The sequence below is a fragment of the Alligator mississippiensis genome, chromosome 4 (assembly GCF_030867095.1).
Source record: "Alligator mississippiensis isolate rAllMis1 chromosome 4, rAllMis1, whole genome shotgun sequence".
NCBI lineage: Eukaryota > Metazoa > Chordata > Crocodylia > Alligatoridae > Alligator > Alligator mississippiensis.
Window position 1 is genome coordinate 142,357,378 of NC_081827.1, and position 19,942 is coordinate 142,377,319.

Here is a 19,942-nt window from a genome sequence, read left to right on the forward strand (position 1 = left end):
TGATCATCCGGTCCTGCTGACTTGTATACATCTAATTTTATTAATTGGTCATACACACCAATTCTATGGCAATAGTAGGAAGGCGATTATTCCTACCGTGCTCATCCTCTACTCTACCTGGCATGGTTTTCCCCTTGAAAGACCGAGGCGAAGTAGTCATTCAGGAGTTCAGCTTTCTCCTGGGTGCCGGTAACCAGCTCTCCTGAGTTGTTGAGCAGTAGCCCCACACTCCCATTTGTTTTCCTTCTGTTCCCTATGTACCTAAAGATGGACTTCTTATTGTCCATGATTCCCGTTGCTAATCTAAGTTTAGTTGACGCTTTAGACTTTCTTATCTGTTCCCTGAAAATGTGAGCTGTCATGGAATATTCCTCCTTGGGGCCCGTCCCCAGCTTCCAATATTTATAAAGCACCAAACTTTGGGATAAAGTACCGAACTTCGGGGTAAAGCATTCACACCTGAGGACAGGACGAAATGGGCGGACAAGAACATGATGGTGTTTAACACTGAAAAATGCAAGGTTCTCCACCTTGGGAAGAAAAACCTGCAGCATGCTTATGGGCTTGGCTGTGCTACACTGGCTAGCACTATGGATGAAAGGGGCTTGGGGGTCATGACTGACCACAAGATGAACATGAGCCATCAATCTGATGCTGCAGCTAGTAAAGTGAGCAAAACGCTGGCTTGCATCCATAGATGCTTCTCGAGCAAATCCCAGGACGTCATTCTCCCGTTGTACTCGGCCTTGGTGAGGCCTCAGCTGGAGTATTGCATCCAGTTTTGGGCTCCACATTTCAAAAACGATGTGGAGAAGCTTGAGAGAGTCCAGAGGAGAGCCATGCACATGATCAAAGGTCAGGAAAGCAGACCTTATGAAGAGAGGCTGAGAGCCATGGGAATCTTCATCCTGGAAAAGCACAGGCTGAGGGGCAATCTGCTGGCCGCCTATAAGTTTATCAGGGGTGCTCACTAGGATCTGGGGGAACGTCTGTTCACCAGAGCACCCCAAGGGATGACAAGATCGAATGGTCAAACTCCTCCATGACTGTTTCAGGCTGGACATAAAGAAGAATTTCTTTACTGTCCGAGCCCCCAAGGTTTGGAATAGACTGCTGCTGGAAGTGGTTCAAGCACCTACTTTGAATGCCTTTGAAGAGACATTTGGATGTTTATCTTGCTGGGATCCTATGACCCCAGCTGACTTCCTGCCCCTGGGACAGGGGGCTGGACTCAAAGATCTTCTGAGGTCCCTTCCAGGCCTAATGTCTATGAAATCTATAAGCCTCTTTCTTCTTTCTTAAGAGGACCATGATTTCCCTGTTTAGCCAAGAAAGCTTCCCAGCCATTCTGTTACCTTTTCTCCACATGGGAATGGACTTCCTTTGTGCTTCAAGGATTGTGTCCTTAAGGAACAACCACTTTTCATGCACACCTTTTGCCTTTGGTCCCTGGTCCCACAGCACTTGCCCTACTAGTGACCTAAGCTTGTTGAAATTCTCATTTGTGAAGTCTGAGACTTCAATCCTGCTATCCGATTTATGTGCCTTATGTCAGTCAGTGAATATGATGGTTTCATGGTCGCTGTCGCCCAGACTTCTCTCTATATTTAAATCGGTCACCAGGTCGTCTCCTTTGGCCTGGACCAAGTCTAGCAGAGCATCACCTCTGGTTGGCCCGTGTACCTGCTGAGTCAGGAAGAGCTTGCAACCGCTCGCAACACAGGTCAGGAAGGATCATGACTGTTCCAACTTGGCCAAGTGCTCCTCCCAGGAGATGTCTGGATAATTAAAATGGCCCATGACAACCATGTCACGTGCATGTGTAGCCTCAGTCAATTCTTGGGTGAATTCCAGATCGAGTTCTTCCCCCTGGTTTGGTGGTCTGTAGTATATTCCGACATTTAGATCTCTGTTGCTGCCTCTCTCTCTCTCTCCCCCCGCCCCCCCCGCAACTTGACCCAAAGGGTTTCAAGCTGTCCATTTTTGGAGCTGATGTCAGCCTCCAAGGAGGTGTACTGTTCTTTCACAGAGAGCAATGCCTCCACCTTTTTTCCCCACCCAGTCCCTTCTATGCAGGGTATGGCCCTCTATAGCTACACTCCAGTCATGTGACAAGTTCCACCAGGTCTCTGTAATCCCTACTAGATCATAATGCACACTGGAAAGTAGGAGGGCTAGCTCCTCCTGCTTGTTCCCCGTGCTCCTGGCATTAGTAGATAGGTACCTGAGTCCTCCTTCTGAGGCCCTCATCTTCCCAACCTGCTCATGGAGAAGTATCCCTTCAGCTCCCACAAGAGTGGCTCTCCCAGTGTCCCTATCTGCTGGGCTTACTGGTATGTTGGTCCCTGGACATGTTTGAATTTGTGTATCCCTGTCCCCCAACAATCTTAGTTTAAAGCCCTGTCCAAAAGATTGGTCATCCTGGCTGTGAACAGGGATTTACCTTTCCTCGTGAAGTGGATGCTGTCCCTTCCCAGGAGTCCTCTCTTCCTGAAGTGCATGCCATGGTCAAGGAATCCAAAGCCTTCTCAGTGGCACCAGCCTCAGAGTTGCCAGTTCACTTCCTCAATGCATCCTTCCCTTCTGGGACCGCAGCCTACAACAGGGAGCACAAAAGAAAAGACTACCTGGGCTCCCAACCCCTTGAGCCCAGAACCCTGTAGTCGCTCATGACCCAGTCTGGATTACTCCTGGCTGTATCATTAGCTCCCACATGGATGATACAAGATTCTATTGTAGATTAAATTTACCACATTACCTGACCCTTTAAAGACTTAACCAGATGACACTTGGCTATGTCAGGGGCAAGTGATTATGAGACAATAGGCCAGGTTTTGATCCAATGAACAGTGCATAAAATCTGGAGTAACTGCACAGAGGCTGAAGGAGTATGATTGGTGTAGAATCCAATGTAAATTGAGCAGAGAGCAGAACTCTTCCTGTTCACTCAAATGTAAAACTCAAAGTAAACTCAAAAGTTTGGAATCTAACCTTACGGAAAGTTCCCATGGAATTTAACAGAAAAAATGCTTTCCAATAGGGTTTGAAAACCCATGGAAGGATTTCCTTCTCTACTCAGTTTTCATTTTGAGTTTTGGGAAGATTTGATAGTAGGAATGTTTTATTTTTTGGTGGGGGGGTTTTTGTGGGGGGGCTAGGAGGATTGTACAGCAATCTCTATAAAATCCTTCTACATGTCTGGAGAACCCTCTTGGTTTCAGACCCATTACATTCCACTGAATTTTCCCATATAGGCATGCAAAGTGAAACTGCAAAAAAACACTTTCGTGCATTGTCCACTCAACAAGGCAAACCCATCAAGTCTCCCCAGGCTTGAACCAGCTGTGGCATGGCAGCATGGCATGCAAGCACAGATGCCAGCTGGCCACAGCAGTCAAAGATGTAGCAGAACCTGAACAAAGGAAAATAAACTCAGCATTGAGATAGAGATCACATGCTGAATACCATTCTTAGCTTCACTATTGGGAAAGACATGGCTTATTGATAAAGACATTTGAATTCGATACTTTTTTCATTTCAGGCCACTGCTAATAGATTCCAATTAATAATCTAATATTAATATGCAAAACTTTAATTTTTGAAAACATTATATAGCTTAAGTGACAAATTACCATGGGCCGATCAATCCAGATCTGGTCACAGAGACAGCAACTTCTATTGAATTCAATTCATCTTGCACGCATTTATGTTAAGGTTGAATTTGGTCATGCTACTGACATTTCCATGAGGTCTTGCAAGGATTTTTTATTGGACATTGTTAAAAAAAAAGACACACTGGGAAAATGTGCATTCTATCAAGTGTTGTGAAACTGTGTGGGTTGGAGAAGGCTCAGTTTTTAATAAAGGAAACATTCATTGCGTCCCATTTCAAGGACTTCTGCAAGATAGAAATTAGGAGGCAAGCAGGAAGCCATGGCCTTTTTCCTGCTAGCTCTCCCTTTGCTATCAGGCAGGAACAATTTTGTATGCAAAAATACACTGAAAAGTGCTTTCACTCTTCTGCATTATTTTTGGCTATGTACATGGGACTGTGGGGCCAAGGAGCATTTCCTTCCTTGTACCTGGGACAAAGTATGGTATCACATGTTACAAAAGCCTGCCAGGTGACCCACTAATTCCTCAAGGGTTCCCAGTAAACTATCCCTCCTAAGAAAATGTTACACGCTATTCTTTATCATCTTCTCAGATGGAAAGGTCCTAGAAAACTTACAGAATAGTAAATGTATTAAGCATTTTTAAACCAACTTTAAAGGAATGTCAGTAGATAGCTATGGGTTTGTTCCTGTTAAGTATGATAGGGCATGTCCACAAGGGCAACAAAAGCATCCAGAACTTTAGATTTAATTCCTTCTTTTCCATTTTCCACCCTCCCTTCCCACCCCCACTTTGCTTCCTCCTTATTGTTTTCATCTGGTAGCGCATCTCTGGCTGATTTGCCATGAATTCATGTTGACATATTGTCGTAAGACAATTGCAGCTGCTCTCTGTGCAGAAGGCAAACAGGAATCTCTCTCTCTCTCTCTCTCTGTCTCTCTCTCTCTCTCACTTTTCCCTCCTCCCTTGCAGAGATGGATTTCCTTGGAGTGAACGGACCATTGCCACTGAGAACTCTGTGCAGCTTGCCTGCTTTGGAGGGCTGGCAGATGACTCCTTGTCAGTCAGCTCATTGTTTGGAAATCACAGTTTATACTGAGGCAAAAGGCATACCCTTCCAATGTGTATATATTTATGTAGTCTACTGCCTGATGCAAAAGGCGCTCCTCTTATCATACAGAGAAAGGATGTGAGCTCATTCATGAAGAATCCAAGCTCTGGGGTGCCCCACTCGCTAAATCTGAGAATCCCCTGCATGCCCCTTCTTCTGAGAGGGTGGAAGAGAAGGAAAGCGCAAGGCTATTGGCTTTTAATAAGTGGGATAATATATTTCAGAGAGGAGCTCAGACAGGAGAGGAAATGAACTTGGCTAGACGGTCACTTATAATAAAAAAAAAGGGGGGGGAGATTTGCAAAACTCATTCCATTATTTCATGTAAATATACTTAGCTCAGCTAAAATAGGCTGATAGAATCATAAGAAGTGGAGTAAGGCTAAAGGCTGTCTCTTCGCTGTAGACACATTTAGCAACACAGCACTGTTTATTAGTCTGCTTGATAAAGAAACAAACAGCTTATTGGCCAGGAGGTTGCTAACTATCAAAACTAAGCAAACGGTTAAATGCAACACTCAGACCCTAATCCTCCAAGAGGCTCCCCACAGGGAAGACCTTCCCTCTCTCCCACCTCTGCTGCTCTACTAACCTCACTGGGGCTCTCTATAGGTTCATAGATCAGTATGTGATTCCAAGTATCTAACAGGAATGGGGCCTAAAACAGTATGAGTGAATGGCTTATATGGTACATGCATGGCTGAAATACATGCTGGTGTGGTACATCACAAAAGTTTCATAATTGGTTGGCTTTCTTACTCACAAGAAGTAAAGTAATAAGTGAATGAGGTATAAGCAGGGAAATAGCAAGCGGGGATAGTGTGGTGTTATAGACAGAGGGCACATCTACACATTCATTACTGTGCCGTAGTTACTGCACATTAAATTTAGTACTTGTACAATCAAGTACTAAATTAAAACAGTAAGCAGCGTTACCGAGCACCAGCACCAGCACATGCCTTCATAATGACGCTACTGTGCAGTAGCCTAATAATACTGCATAGTAGTGTATTAGCACTTTTTTTGCTGTGACATGCTACTGCACAGTACTATTAGGCTACTGCACAGTTAGCATCTTGTGTAAACATGCCCACTGTAATGCATTATTGCAACTATTATGGAAACACTGGGCACATCTACATGAGACACTAAGTGCTCAGTAGCCTAATAATACTGTGCAGTAATGCATCACAGCATAAACAGTGCTAACACACTACTGTGCAGTATTTTTAGGCTACTGTGCAGTAATATCACTAAAAAATCATTTGCCAGTGCTGCTGCACAGTAACTCTGGTTACTGCACATTAATTCAGTACTTGATTATACAAGTACTAAATTTAATGCACAGTAACTGTGGCATATTAATGAACATGTAGACATGCCCACTGAGTCTTGTTCTGGTGTCTATAGTTTAAAGAGGATCTTGAAAAATTGAGAAGGGTTTAGAAGAGATACAGGGATTACAGAGATACAATTTGTAGACACCCCAATGAAGGGAAGAATTCTGATACAAGATGGCAGAAAAAACGTATAACAAGACCCAGTGGCCAGAAGCATATACTAGATGAATTGAGACACATTTTTAACAGTGAGAGTAATTAACCCAGGCAATAAAAGTGTATGGTGTATTCTCCATCATTTGAACTCCTTAAATTAAGCCTATCATATTTTTAAACTTAAAATACATACTTTTTTCCAAAAAAAACAGCTGCTAGAAATTGGGATGTGCATTACAAGTGAACAATATGGTAACAGCAGTTTTTACTGCTCAAGCTTCTGCCAAGCAAAAGCAAAAGTAACTTTGCATGTAATCCACAGAGGGCAGAAGAATGAGCAGGCTCGGCTTCCTAGATGCTGCTACTCAGTTACTTACTGCAAGGAAACATCTTTTTTTCTTTATTCTGCCCTTCAAAAACATGGCGTATATCTTATTTTGGCATATGTTGTATACAAGAAAATATGGTAGATGTCTTTTAAAAAACTGTGCTCTAACTCAACCACCAAATATGGGCTTGAGGTACAGATTGCCATGCAAAGATTGTCTTTCCGTATTATAGAGAAGGCAAGACTAGATTTTCTCTAGCCTGAAAAATCAATGACCCAATGAGTAACATCTACCAATCCCCAAATGAGAGCAGGGCTTCATTATCCTGGGGACCGCACACAGAGCAAGAGATTGCCCCTGCCCAAAGAACTCTGCAAATTAAATAAGGAACACAGACAAAAGGGGGAAGAAAAGAGGTAATCAATAACCTCAAATTATAGACAGGGAAGTGAGACACAAGGATATTGATGGCTCAATAGCAGACTTACTATTAGCCCAGGGTAAGTGACATCACATTTTTCACTGACCCAGAACAGCCTGCTGCTGCTGCTGCTACAGAGACTGGACCAAGTCTCCACCCAGCACAGTGTCCATTCCCTGTATGTCAGCCCATCTCTGCTGACCAGCCAATTGTGGGAGTGTGAGAGAACCAACACTTCCACATGTATGCCCGCATATACCTGCACTAAGCCTAGGCAGAAGTTCTGTGGAATCTGTTTCCTCTGTTTTCTGCGCAGGTAACCTTAAGACAGGTAGCGGATGCAAGAGTAATACAGGGCAGCAAGCAAAAAGTTGACCTTAAAAGACTTGCTCAAGGTCACACAAGAAGTCAGTAGCAAATCTACAAATTAAAACCAGATTTTCTGAGTCCCAGTCCAGTGTCTAAAATACAAGAGCCTTCTTCCTTTTTGAGAAGTTTTGGAAAAACCATACTTATGTTATCCAATATTGTGCTTCCTAAGGTGAATAAGGACTTTGTATTTAACATCAGCAATAACAGGATCAGGTCTATAAATATATGCAGGTTCTTATGTCATATGAGTACCTATTCTCTGCACTATAGGCAGCGTTACCAATTCTTGTGGATTTATTACAAGTCAGCAAAATTCAATGTTCTTTTTTAAGTTCCAGCTCCAGAAGATGTGAACTCATGAGCATCTCATGAGCATTTATGTTATCTGTCTATCTACACACACACACACACACACACTCACACACACACACACACACACAAGCGGAAGAAGTGGGGGTGCTGCGCTGACAAAAAGCTCACTGTGGGTTGTTTTTTTTAAAGAAAGCTATAAAATATTTTTAAACTGTTAAAAGTAAAGGAAAAAATTTTAAAAAATGACAATTCTCTCAATATTTTAAACATTTTTTTTTCTAAATTGCTGAGCTAGAAATGTTGGGTGTCTGCTTTGGGTCCTAACAGTGGCCTGCTTCAGAGGTCTGATTACAAGGAAGACTTCAGGGATAGCTGCATATACTTAGCAATACCTGAAAATCTAACTCTCTTATAGTATCTCAAGTTGAGCACCTATAGTTGCAGCACTCAAATTCACTAGCTATAATAAACTATTCTGTGTTCTCTAAAGGGAAGAAAATAGTTTGAAAAACTGAGGTCCTAGGTCTGTCTACTGAGGTGATTCTCAGCCCAGGTGCATGGCACACTGTCATGCTGTGAGATGCTTTGAAGGGTGCCCTGAGGTGTGAGGGGATAAGCACAGACTCAAGCTGCCTGGCCACTCCTAGCCACCTCTGTCTGGCCCCTCTGCGAGGATGTAAGCACATACTCCTTCACTGTGAGCAGGTGCTGTCTGAGGAGGTAAGCACTGTAATAGATGAATTCATTTTTTGAAATGGGGTGCAGCTCCATTTGCAAAAGTTAGGGAGGCATGACTGGAGCCTGAAAAGATTGAGAACCACTGGTCTAGCTAGCAGATGTCCAAAGTTACTGGACACTTTTGGCCTTTATTTCTCTGTGCCTCAGAACCCCACCTGTAAAATGGGTATAGTAGTACCACCTATTTTCACAGGAGTAAATCCACTAATGGGTGTGATGCACTTAAGCATTATAGTGATGAGTATCACTGAAAAGCCCGAGAGAGATTAATAACAGATTTAGTAGAGTATATTACCTGTGTAGTAACTAAGGCACGGGGCATGCATTGAAAAAGAATTAAACAAAATTTTGATTAATTGCTGAATGCATAAATATAACTATAGATATGAATAAATCAATGTTCATCAACATCATGTATCCAGTTCTCAACCTTTTGAGACTGAGTGCTTTCACTCAGAACAGTGCTTCCTTTGTACCAACAGTATTGCTGTGCAGGTAGTATAGAAATAACAAAAGCTGGTCAGGAAATTATCGTTTTCCTTTGTAAACACATTTTTCAACTTTTTTTCCATTTTCATTGAAAAGTTCTTTTGAAAGTTCTGAGTTAATGTCATAAAAATGAAAAATAACCTCATTCAAAACCTTTTTTTTAAGTTTTTGGCAACCAAAACCCATATTTTCTGGTACTGGTTTTTCAGTTAAAACCCCAAATCTTTCAAGCAAACAATTTTTCCATGTATTTGAAAATTTCCATTTCATTTCATTCATAAAATTTGTCTGTCAAAAATATTTCCATGGAAAATTTTCAACTGCCTGTACTATTAACAGTTCTCTTGCATCCATGCTGTTCTCCATTCAAGACTTTAAAAACTCACAGTATTTTACTCTGAAGCAAAGGAAACAGCATTCTGCCCATTTTACAGATACATAAAAAGAGCACTATAACTTGCATGAGGACACTCAAGAAGTCTATGCAGCATCTGGGAAGTAAAAACACAGTTCCTAATTATGTTATGCGTAGCCATGCATTCATGTTCACTTTTGGAAAAAATGGGGGGAAGAGGGCATTTAAATTGGAGACAATGTGTTGTAAAGTCAGTTGAAAATAAATTTTCCAAGGCTTTCTCTTGACAAGAGGTGGAAGGGCAGTTTGTCACAGCAGGGTTGTTGCAGGCATCTTTAAATGTGGGCTTTGGTCCTTTTTGTATCCTGATTGCTCTAGTAAATAGATGAACATATTTGCTTAAGTCAGTTAAAATAAGTCTAAATCAATGAAAGAATCTCTCACACTACTCCTGATGTGGACAGCAGTGGAGATGGATCCTGCTCTCTGTTAGACCCATGCAGTCTCACAGATATCATCAACACAAGACATTTTCATAGCTGTTAGGATGAAGCCATCCGTTATATGCCCAGTCTTCACTCTCCCTCTAACTTGGACTCAATGAAAAATAATCAGACTGAACTTTCACAAGCATGACATTATCCCAGTGTGGAATTTGTTTCTAGGAAATCTGAGGCCAACTGGACAAAACGTTCAGGAGATACTGTATGAGGGGAGGGCAGACACAAACTGAGATCATATATATTCTTAATTTTTAGGTTCCATTCTTCTTTATGCAGGAATCACCCAGGACAGTAAGGCAGGCATTCTTCTACCTTAGGTGCTTGGAGATCTGTAAGCAACTGCAGCAATGCATTAACTCACCCATGAGCACCCTACAGGAACTATACCCCAGTGAGAAATGCTGTTCAAGTGGAGACCATTTCAAGCTGCAAGGAGAAGGCCTGCTCTACCTCATGTCCTGGCTCTACTGGGGTCTGCACATAGGCTAGCTGGGCTGTTAACAATATCTCAGCTAAACCCTTTCCTCCCCTAATATGTTTTTGCAGCACTTGCTTCTACAGAGAGAAGAATACAAAGACAATGCATGCACTATCTCTGCAAGGAAGATGCCTACATTGGGGTAACACACAGGCTTGGCTTCATGGATTCTTTGTAGCTACCCTACATCTACTGCATCCCCTTGGACTCGGGCTCTTTTTCCCATTTTAACCACAGGGCTGTCAGAAGTGGCCGTGTGGTTTAGGAGCACAAATCCCATTAACTTTAATAGGAATTGGCTGCTACATATATTTTGGCTCTTTCAGAAATCCTGCCAGCCACTAACCTGCATCCTTGGGACATAAAATATCTTTAAGAATGCTACCATATATGTTTAGGCTCTTCTTTAAGGGAGCCAGAGTCACTTAGGTGCTTTTGAAACTGTTATCCTCTGTCTCTGCATTTGGACCTAAATAGTTGGACTGTACACCTAGGAATGGAAGCAGATGCACAACATTTGTGGACTGGATACTAGGGCTGTGTGAAGCGTCGGGTGGTGATCGATTTGGAGGAGATTCGGCTCAATTTGGTGGCTGAATCTCCGAATCCGAATTGAATCAGGGGACCACTTTAAAAGTCCAAAATGGTTCAAAGCTCTCCGAATCTTCAGCAAAGATTCGAAGAGCTTTGATGATTCGGACAGTCCCCAGTGGCTGGAGCAGGGAGCCCTGCCCTGCCAGCACCCCCCACCCCTCTGCTCCCACAACCCCCGGCTGCTCCCCCAGCCCCTCCCATGCCTGCCTCCACCCACCCCAGTTCCTGGTGCTTTAAAAAAAGCCCCGGTGCTCACCAGGTGCTACGGGGCAGGGGGCAATCCCCACTGCCCCACGCTGCAGAGGGGGCTCTGCACGAGCCCCCTCAACCCCCTCCCCTGCTCCTCCAGCCCCCCCCCACGGCTGCCCCATAGCTGAGGTTCTGGCCCTTTAAGAAAAAACAAAGCCAAGACAAACCCCAGGACACACTGCTCCTGGTGCAGCCTCGGGACTTCAGGGGGCTCATGCAGAGCCCCCCATGTGGCATGGGGCAGCAGGGATTGCCCCCTGCTGACAGCAGTGGTGAGTCCCCACGTTTCTTCAGGTTTTATTTTTCTTGAAGGGCTGGAACTGGCCCATGCAGGGCACTCGTGGGGAGGCTGGGGGAGCAAAGGGGGTGGGGTTCAGGGGTTCATGCAGAGCCCACCACGAAGTGTGGGGCAGTGGGGATTGCCCCCGGCCCAGCAGCACCTGCTGAGCCACGGCTTTTTTTTCCCCAAGTGCGGAGAGCTGGGGCAGGCGGGGCAGCCATTGCTGGGCTGGGAAAGGGGCAGGGGACGGGCCTGGCCTGGCCGATTCAGAGATTCAGAGACTTGGCTGCTGCTGAATCTCTGAATCAGTTTCGGCTGAATTGAATCAGGAGTGATTTGAATCACCAAATCGAATCACTGTCCCCTGAAGCGGTGGAATCCAAATCCAAAGCAAATACTAGCCGCTTCACACAGGTGTACTGGATACTCCCAGTTTACAGGGGAATTTGCTAGGGAAGGTCTGCTTGCATAGAGGGGCAGGAAGAAAGAGGGTGTGGATTAAAAGTCCCAGAAAAATGACTGAAGGCTGTTGAAATGCCAGAGCCACTGCCACTGCCAGCTCTTCTTCTGCTTGTACCTGTGAGGAGTTTGTCCAAGCAGGACCACTCACTGTCAAGGCTTCCACCCAGGTTCTGGTTTGACTGGGGAGGCTGTGGCTTGCAGTTTCTTTCCACCAACAACTAGGTGAGGGAGTGCCTGTGATGTGAGCAGTGCCTCCTAGTGGTGTCTCTCAGGGATCAGGCAACAGAGCAACGGGAGGAGGTGGAGAGGCTTGGAAGCATTCTCCACCATGAGCACTTCATCGATTCAGTGCTGAAGAAGACCTCTAGGACTGCAGGGGAAGGACTGCCAGAGGCAGTACTACAAAAGGAAAAGGACACGGACTCCCAGGAAAGTGGAAGCTGGAAGTTTGTGACCTCTGGCAGCAAGCAAAAGCCTTCATCTCCACCTGCAGCAATTTGCCTCAAGACCAGATATGGAGCTCTAGCAGCAGAGGAGAAGGAGCACTTTCCATTGCTGGAGGAGGTCAGGCCAAGCGTCCCTAAGGTTGGGAGGATCAAGACCACAACCACCAAAAGAAAACAGCAGGTGCTGGTGGTTGGAGACTCCCTTCTGTGGGGCATAGAGGCATCCATCTGCCAACCTGATCTCTCAAGAGGTCTGCTGCTTGCCCAGAGCCTGGATATGAGATGTCACAGAGGGGTTACCGAGACTCATCTGGCCCTCTGACTACTACCCCATACTGCTCATCCATGAGGGCACAAATGATACTGCCAGGAGTGGCCCTGAGCAGATCAAAAGTGACTACAGGGCTCTGGGTGCAAGGGTAAGCGGGCTAGGGACTCAGGCACAGGTGGTGTTCTGCTCAGCCCTTCCAGTCAAGGGGAAGGACTCAAGCAGGAGCAGATGCATCCTGCAGATCAATGAATGGCTGAACAGCTAGTGTCGCCAGCAGGCCTTTGACTTCTCTGAGCACAAGATGTTGTTCCAAAAAGGATTGCTAGGAAAAGACAGGATTCACTGATGAAGGGAGGGAAGAGCATCTTCACAGACAGGCTCACTAACCTAGTGAGGAGGGATTTAAACTAGGTTCACCAGTGAATGGGGACCAAAGCTCTGAGATAAGTGAGGAAGTAGGTGACCTGGAGGAAGCACAAACAGGAATGGGCAACAGGGGAGGCACTCTCATTCTTCCTGAGAAAGTATGGCAATTGGCTAGTTACTTGAAGCACCTGTACACAAGTGCATGGAGCCTGGGAAACAAGCAGGAAGAACTGGAAGTCCTTACACAGTCACAGAACTATGATGTGTTTGGAATAACAGAGACTTGGTGGGATAGCTCACATGACTGGAGCACTGTCACGGATGGATACAAACTGTTCAGGCAAAACAGGCAGGGGAGAAGAGGCGGAGGAGTTTTGCTTTATTTAAAAGAGTTGTACAGCTGCCCAGAGCTCCAGTATGAAGCTGGAGATAGGCTGGTTGAAAATCTCTGGGTTAAGGTTAGAGGGGAGAGCAACAAGGGTGATGTTGTGGTGGGTGTCTGCTGTAGACCACTAGACCAGGAGGATGAGGTAGATGAGGCTTTCTTGAGACAACCAGCAGAAGTTTCCTGATCACAGGCCCTGGTTCTCATGGGGGGATTTCAATCACCCTGACATCTTCTGGAAGGGCAACAGGCAATCCAGGAAGTTTTTAGAAAGCGTTGGAGACAACATCCTGCTGCAAGTGGTGGAGAGGCCAACTAGGAACCTTAACATGCTCACAAACAGAAGAATTGGTGGGGAATGTAGTAGTGGATGGCAACTTGGGCAGCAGCAACCATGAGACAATTGAGTTCAGGATCTTGAGGAAAGGAAGGATGGAGAGCTGCAGAGTAAGGACCCTGGACTTCAAAAAAGCAGACTTCAACTTACTCAAGGAATGGATGGGCAGAATCCCCTGGGAAGCCAGTCTGAGGGGGAAAGGAGTCCAGGAGAGCTGGTCATATTTTAAAGAAACCTTACTGAGGGTGCAGGAACGAACCATCCCAATACACAGGAAGACTAGCAAGTATGGCAGAAGACCAGCTGGGTTTAGGAGAGAGCTCATCAGTGAGTTAACCACAAAAAGGAAGCTTACAAGAAATGGAAACTTGGACAGACAAGTAGGAAGGAGTATAAGTGTATTGTGATCAGGCATGCCAGGATTAAATCAGGAAGGCCAAAGTGCAATTGGAGTTGCAACAAGCAAGAGACATGAAGGGTAACAAGAAGGGTTTCTACAAGTATGTCAGCAGCAAGAGGAAGATCAGGGAAAGTGTGGGCCCTTTACTAAATGGAGGAGGCAACCTAGTCACAGATGATGCAGAAGAGGCTGAAGTACTCAATGCCTTTTTTTCCTCAGTCTTCACAGGCAAGGTCAGCTCTCAAATTACTGCACCTGGCAGCATCATTTGGGGAAGCCGTGACCAGCCTACAGTGGTGAAAAAACAGGTTAGGGACTTTTTATAAAAGCTGGACATATACAAATCCATAGGATGCTATGCACCCAAGGGTGTTGAGGGAGTTGGTTGATGTAATTGCAGAGCCACTGGCCATTGTCTTTGAACACTCGTGGCAGTTGGGAGAGGTGCCAGACGATTAGAAAAGGGGAGATATGGTACCCATCTTTAAGAAAGGGAAGAAGGAGGATCTGGGGAACTACAGACTGGTCAGCCTCACCTCAGTCCCTGGAAAAATCATGGAGCAGCTCCTCAAGGAATTCAGTTCTGTTCATTTTGGGGAGCTCTGCCAAGCTCTCTAGTACAGGCTGAGAGGTTGACCCCACCTCTACATATCTTCTCCCCTGTCGTTCCATATAGTATTTTTGGAATTTACCCTTGAATGCAAGCCTTAACATGGGAAGTCCACACTTTTCTGTACCTGACTTCTAGCCTTGTTGTACCCCACTTCCCATCTCTTAATGTCCATAATTAGAGTCAATCACAGAAGAAGAGAGAAGTAGTTTGCATATCAATTCCTAGAAGCGCTCCACATGAGAAGCAGGAATAAAATGTGGAGAGCAAAGTAAAATATTGATAGAAGAGGACAATTCAGCTGGCTCAGTCTGGTTGCCTATAAATGCCAGTGTAAACAAATATCTAAATATCAATATTATTATTATCTTCTGTTTCATGAGACGTGGTTCACAGCTGAGATCATCTGTGCATATCCTGCATAATCAATTACCCAACACTGCAGTACCTCAGTTATGGATGAAATGCTGGTCTCTCCTTTTTATTGGTCTTTTGAGTACTGAATAACTAGCAAAGCTAAGAGTTGAGGCCTGATATTAGTGAATGTAACATATGTAATATGAGCAGGTTTGATTAGATGATCTAGTGCTTCCTTTTCGGTGTAATTCCTAGGAAACTAGCATAAAAAAGCTTATTTATGTGAAATTCCTGACTTAAAAACATCATTGGGACAATTCTAAAGTAGGTTGCAAGGTTTGCTGCTGTGTATTGCCAAGGCATTAAATGTGTTTATAATGAACCTTATAGCATATAATTTGATTATGTGTGGATTATGTTTGACAGAGAATGGCTTGTGCAGTAAACTTTTGAAGGACAAATTGTCCATAAGGAAGATGTTAGAGCAAAGTCCTTCATCAAAAAGACTACTTTGCAGATCAGCTACTTACAAAGCTCAAACCTTCTTTGGCTGAGCTATAACACTGGACACCTTGAACTATAGGAAGTCCATTGGTGGGATGTTCCTCTCCTGAGGATTTTCTAAGAAAACACTCACCACCTGTATGCAAGAAGGGTCACTATCCTGCATACCTTGGTAAGATTTCTTACCTTTTACCTTGCAGTCCAGAGCTGTCCACCTTCCCTCCCGCAATGCAGCTTTCATTTTACTGACACGCCCACTGCTCCACCTGTGAATAGGCAGCAGATAAAGCTATATTCGGACACACCTACTCACATTAAATAGCTTCTTCCTCCACAAAACGTCTCCTATTGATTTCAGTGGAATTAGTCATGCAACAACATGCTATTCAGTATAAAGATATCCAAATCTGGTTGTCAAGCCCTGTTAAATCTGAAAGTTAATTTGGAAAATAGCGAAATCGTAAACAATTAAAATGTACTTGCAAGTGTGCAGGGTATAAAACATCTCCCAGGCTTTTAGTTAAGTGGTTGTGACATGATCGAGTTTTTTCAAACTCCTCTATCTGGCACTCGAAGCTTTTCTGCTTGTTCAACTCCATAGTGCCACATTGCGGAATTTTGTATTGCCACAGCTAGGATTTTCCTATGTCTGCAGAGTGAGTATGTTTAACAAGTGACAGAGCTGCAGCAAAATAAAGTAATTGCAGAGTTCTGTGAGGTGGTTTTTCAGTCTCAGAGGAGCAGGCTGTTTTGAAAATAAAGCAAAACTAATGCACGCCACGGATATCAAAATCTAGCACAACTTTATAAATATGTGTGTAGACCCCATATAGCATACAAAACTGCCCCTTATCGAGCACAGTTAATCTTTAGAGGGTCAGCATAGTGAAGGAGAAATTTCTGCTAGTCTCGAGTTCCTCCCAGTAGGTGGATCTACACATGCTATTAAGGCGACATGATAAACTCTGGTGCAAACTGCACCAGAGTCAGGTGTTCCAGGGCCACAGTTTGAGCCAGGATGAAGCAGCCCCAGGCTGGCAAGGGGCATGGAGCAGGGGTCAACCCTGGCTCCAGATAGTGGTGTTGGGGCTGGCTGGGGCACAAGGGTGATATAGTGCAGGGCTAGGCAGCAGGCAGCCCCCCACACTTCAGCACCCTCATGCCCCAGCCAGCCCCGTCACCATCTACAAGTGCGTTTCAGTGGAGTTAAGTACTCCTACATAAGACAGTACTGTCCCTCATGGCAGAGTTAATTAATTTACTGAGCCCTAATATTCGTGCACATGTAGATGGTGATGCTTTACTGTGGAGCCAATTAGTGAACTGGGCAGTAAAGCACACATGTAGATGCACCCAGTATTTGATATATGGGTGCAGTAAGCATGATAAGGAACATCAGATACCCCTCCTTCCTCTCCTGCTCCCTGTGGTCTTTGGCTGCCAGGGTAACTTAAGCTAGGGGAAGACATTGCATTTGTCCCTCGATAAGTTGTGCCTGTGTTTATCCCAGATCAAAACTATGCCAGGCTTGGTGTGTACATGCACTGGCCTTCTAATCAGGTTTTAATAAGTGGCTGAATGCAGTGCTTTTCTGCCATTCATTCAGTGATGCAGTCCTGGGATAACTGCACAGAAGTACTCTGAAATATCCCTGGATAAACTGTTACTACTTCTAGTCCAAGAAAAACTTTTTTAGGATTTATCCCAGGACAGTGGACATGGACATCTGTATGGCTGCACTTTTGTCCTAGGATAAAAAAGTTTATCACAGGATAAATGTAACATCTCTTTTCAGCCCTAGAGAAGTCTCTGATTGTTCTAAATTATCCTGGGGGAAAGGGCTGGAATGCTGCTGTTCCTGACTGGAAGCTTGCAAAGCAGCTGAGAGCCGTTTAGGCATCCTCTTCCTGAGTTGCACTGTGCATTTCTCAGCTGTAGGTGAGCCTTGGAACCTCATTATCTTTAAAAAAATATATAAAGTGAATTATATGGATGAGATTTCTTGCATGAAGATAGGATTTTTTGCCCTAAATGTGCAACCATTTCACAACTACCCAGAGGTTCCTGTTCTAGGATAACTATTTCAGCCAATATTACCAAAAACTCTTCACCATACTGGGCTGGTCTTGGGACTGAGCAAGCCTCACCTGTGACCCACTGACCTGAGTCCATTGATATGCTCCAGAGACAGAAGTGTATTAATGAGACTGTTCTGGAGTCATACCCAGCACCTGCTCTCGAACCATTGGGCAAGGTTCACCCTTAACTGGTGAACTTCTAGCTCTAGAGCACATTGGTGGACATGGTAAGTATCACATTCCCAAGAGCATGGCACTGACCTAGGAAGGCAGGAATGAAGCCAGACTTTCAAAATACAGCATTATTCTTTGTAGATAATATATTTGAAGTGTATTTTTATAACTTTCTAAAATATCTTAGTTTATTTTCCCTCTAAGGCCTATATAGCTGGAATATAGGAAACAAAGTATCATTGGATCATTTAAAAACTCTACAGCCTTCCTAAATTATTTTTGTTAAACTTCTGACAAACAGAATCATGAATGATGTGCTATAAAAGGTTAATCAGTGTTTGTTGCACATGGGTCTGAGTAACTCCTTCATGGCTTCACCGTTCATGATTAATGAAGCCTCAAAGTCTCTAATAATAAGTCAGTGTCACATCATGTCATCATGTATGTTCCTCCTTCCGTATATGTGTGTGTGTGCAAGAGACTCACCTTCATATATGGTATGCCACTACACTCACACTTACACATGAAAGAGAAGCTGAGGTAATTTTACTGTCAGCAAACCTCTGCATAAAAGGACTTTAATCCTTTTCTAAGTCAGGGATGCTGGTTTTCTCTGATAAAAAAAATCACAAACTTTCTGATAAAACCCCCCAAATCCAACATTAAAATTAAAAGCCCCCTGCAGCCCTCCCCCCAACACTGCTGGTGCCCATCACTTGCCCCCCAATGACCCCCCCCAGCCCTGCTGGTGCTCCTCACTCACCCCCAATGCCATCCCAACCCTGCTGGTGCCCCTCACTGCCCCCACAACAGTCCCCCACCCTACTTTTGCCTCTTGCCGCCACCCATAGCCCCTGCCCCCCAGCCCTGCCATAGGGGGCCCCCAGATCCCAGGGCTATGGGACCAGGGACCCAAGTTTGCAGCAGAAGCAGCATGGAGCCTGCTACCCCACTGCTGCTGCCTGCTCAGATGGGGGTGGGGCCAGCTCCTGGCTCCCTGCAGCCCTACCGATGCCCCCAGCCATCAACTGCAACCCCCCAGCCCTGCCACAGGGGCCTCCAGCCCCCTGCAAGCCCCACTTACCTCAGGTTCCAGAAGCAAAAAGTGAAGCTGAGCAGAGCGGAGCTGCGGCTGAGTGAAAGCCTCAGGCCCCGCCCTTCCCCCTCCCCCTCGAGGCAGGGCTGGGGTTTCCCGCCCTGTTTGCAAACAGCTCTTGCAGGTTGGAGCTCTACCAGCCTGCAGAGCGCTTTGCAAAAGCAGGGAATATGTGGGTTTCTCTGCTAAAAGGAGAAATACACATTTTTTTACAAGAAATAATGGCCACAAGCTAGCAGAGAGCAGATTTAGATTGGACATTAGGAAGAACTTCTTCATAGTTAGAGCGGCCAGGGTCTGGAACAGGCTCCCAAGGGAGGTGGTGCTCTCCCCTACCCTGGGGGTCTTCAAGAGGAGGTTAGATGAGCATCTAGCTGGGGTCATCTAGACCCAGCACTCTTTCCTGCCTATGCAGGGGGTCGGACTCGATGATCTATTGAGGTCCCTTCCGACCCTAACATCTATGAATCTATGAATCTATATTTTCTCTGATAAAAAGGGGAAATCCATGGTTTTCTCTGTTTTTCCATGGGAAATGGAAAACCAGGATCCCTGGTATGAGCTGTGAACATTATAATCATGATCAGTGCAAAGGCAGATCTGTAACTTAACTAGTTTGTACAGTTTATAGCCCCGACAGTAAACTGGTGTTTTTATTAAATAACTGACTGGAATTCTAGTGCCAACACATCATGAAGGTATGAAGTGACTTGCCTTCTGGGGTCAGATTTAAGTGACCAGCCTTCTCATACAGGAAGATCTTGCTTTCCAAAATATAAGCATAAGACATTAACTAAACCATAAAGTAATGTGTGTTTATCAACAGGAAAATTCCTACAACACCGGAAGGAAGTCATGTTACCTTCTCTGTTCTACATTAATTGAACTTAAGATGACTGTTTAAAGTAGAATACCCCATTCAGGCTAATGGATTGCAACTACTACCCCTGTACTTGTTTTCCATGGATCTCCCTAATGCAGTTTTTAACTTGTGTATTATACAGAGGAGTATATGTATAATTAAAATAAAAGAAGTGTGTTTGTTGCTGTTCACTGGAGACTATATTTGCATGGCCGAGAACAAAGAGGGTAGGTGATTCCAATCACAAAAATA

General features: G+C 44.7%; 1 long non-coding RNA gene across 1 annotated transcript in view; it reads right to left on the reverse strand.

Annotated features, from left to right (window-relative positions):
• LOC109281893 (uncharacterized) overlaps positions 1 to 19,942 on the reverse strand; it is a 93,271-nt gene that overhangs the window by 16,842 nt on the left and 56,487 nt on the right. The window contains exons 2-3 of the long non-coding RNA XR_002088677.2: positions 15,667 to 15,746; positions 2,444 to 2,596 (exon numbers count right to left, since the gene is read on the reverse strand). This is a non-coding gene — a long non-coding RNA (uncharacterized LOC109281893). The remainder of the gene's footprint in view (positions 1 to 2,443; positions 2,597 to 15,666; positions 15,747 to 19,942) is intronic.